Source organism: Clupea harengus, chromosome 21 (assembly GCF_900700415.2).
Source record: "Clupea harengus chromosome 21, Ch_v2.0.2, whole genome shotgun sequence".
NCBI lineage: Eukaryota > Metazoa > Chordata > Actinopteri > Clupeiformes > Clupeidae > Clupea > Clupea harengus.
Window position 1 is genome coordinate 15,336,828 of NC_045172.1, and position 2,500 is coordinate 15,339,327.

At 45.4% G+C, this 2,500-nt stretch overlaps 1 protein-coding gene across 1 annotated transcript in view; it reads left to right on the forward strand.

Annotated features, from left to right (window-relative positions):
- The window catches only part of gpc5a (glypican 5a), a 131,892-nt gene that overhangs the window by 36,859 nt on the left and 92,533 nt on the right, over nt 1–2,500 (forward strand). The gene's annotated exons all lie outside the window — the stretch shown is intronic.

A 2,500-nucleotide genomic window follows, 5' to 3' on the forward strand; every position in this document is an offset into this window, starting at 1 on the left:
TGGACTGATTAAAGTCATCTTATACATGGGTGGCATCCACATGTCAATGTTTAATAGTCTTGCTCTAACGAGGAATGTGTCAGACCTGATCACACTGACTCTTCTTGGACATTTTTACAAGGAGCTTCCCTTTTTTTGAGTCAGTGTGAACTGGGAAAGTTGTGAGGATGTCCTAATATTAGGACAGTGTATCTCAGCAGTGTACTTAAAGACAGTCTTCATCAGTCGTGTAGTGGAGCGCCAACACGTAATTTGATCCTGAACTGGATCGGAATGGATCGGGACAGGTCCCTGGTAGAAGCTGGGATTGCTGAGAAGTCTGGGATTGCCTGATCGAACTCACACAGGGGAAATTAAAGAAAAATAGAGTTGCAATCTCCTAGCGTGAGATGGGAGTCTGTGGCTACACCTCCCTAAGCCTGGAGAGCCGTAGCGCAGCTAAGCACTCCTCTTCCTATCAGTTTTTTCCCCCACTTTCCTTCTTCTGGTTCACAGGCTCTTCCTGCCACTGCTTTCACCTCAGGGCCTTCATATGGTTCCAATCTGAGGTGACACCACACCACCTCCTCCTCCTCCTCCTCCTCCTTCTTCCTTTCCCTTCATTCTCCGTCCTCTCATCTCGGAATGGCAGAAAGAGGAAATGCCTGAGATCACTGTTGTCCGCACGAAGCAGGTACAGCGTTTCCACGGTGACACGCTCTCTAATATTGTTTTCCGTCGACTTAGCACTTTTCCCGTCTTGCCGCAGTTTGATCACTCCCAGAGTTCTCTGCAGGCCTTAAGGCATTCCCTCGAGGAGATGCCAGCGAGAGTTGAGGAACTGTCGGCAGCGCTCCAGGCAAGGTTTTTAGCCGCTATCAGCTGTCTTTTTCCATTCTCCTCGCTAGCGAACTTAGTCTGTGAATACTGTCTTCCTGCACATATTTGATTTCCATTTTTTCTCCTTCCTGTTTGGACTTTTTCTGTTTTAAAACTGATTGAGTTTGATTGAGGGAATGAGTTCTGTCCTCACATGAGAAGTTCAACATCATCGCATCTGTCCCATCTAAACAAAAGGTGATTTATTAGGCTGAATTTGGAGCCAAATCTGGGTCGTGAGAGTGAAACCTGGGTTGGCTGGCCTGGGCTGTTGAGGAAGCCAAAAATATAACTAAAGCAGACATGAACCTGGAAAGAGACATTTGGACATAGATGTCGACTTTAGAGAGCTCAGTCTGGCTTATCCAGTTTGCGGGAGAGTTTCTTGAGCTGTTAATTAAGGAGTCTATGAACTGTTAACACATCTGTGTTGGTGTTATTTGAGCTGTTAACGCCAGCTCCCCTTCTCAGGAACTTCCTCAGACCTCAAACGCCTCCCTGGCTGGGTCACAGTGGTCAGGGGGCCTTCGCTGCAAGAACACATCCCTTCTCTGGGGGATTTGGCCTCACTAGGCTCTTCAGTGTAGACAAACACAACACAACACACAGACACACACACACACACACACACACATACTCTCTCTTTGTGTGGTCTGACAAGTGGGATTCATTAACTCGGCATGGTAATCTGGAGCAACCCCTCCTCCCCCAAACCCCCTTAATCAGCTGTGCCTAATCTCTGTGGAACTTTCAGTAGCTCCCCACGGCCAGACGTATCGGATGCCCTCTAATCCCTTTAAGAAAACTAGTGTGTTCAGGCATCGTGCCCTGCGCTGTGTAGATCTGTCTACCCTGTTTGTTTGTCTTGGTGTGTTTTCCGTGAAGACCCACCTTTTGGCCCTTAACAGACACTTCACTTTTGAAACAGTTCTGTTGAGAGAGAGGCTAAGATGGATTTGGACAGTCTTTTTGAGGCTGTGTCTTTTTCAATTTAAGGTCCATAGGGAATTTGTTTAATTCAATTTTGGTTGTTTATTTTTTTGTCCCAGAAAGGAAGCTTTAGAATTTCCCATTGCCAAAAATAAGGGCCGCTGGTAGAGAGAATGATGCATTCTTGATTCAGAGTGAGCTGGTGTAAAATACAAGCAAGAGAGGCGGATGAAAGTCATCAAACCTGCACTCCACTTCAACACTCTCATTCCATTTCTCCGTTCATCTTAAAATAGGAAGCGAGGCTAGTTCATCTACTGGTTCCCTTGTAGCATCTGTTGAAGTAGTTCTTCCATTTAGTCCTCCAATGAGAATAGCCATACAGCACCTCATAAACTCAGTGTGTAATTTACTCCTAAAACAATCAAATTTAAGACTTTACTTGCATTCTTACATAAAAGTGATCAAGCTCTGCCTTCCAATAAATAGCCACTGGGTTTTTGTAAGTAGGGATTATAACTGACTGTTATGATCTTCAGCTGGTATTTGCTCACTCCCAGTGGGTTTACACATTTTTTTTTCACAAGAGATTAGAGCCGTGAATTAGTCGTCCATAAGCCCGTTTAAGTGCCATATACAGACCCAGAGTAAAACATCAGTGGTACAGATCTTCCAGTTGGGATGAGGTATCAGAAACACACAGAGCTCCCAG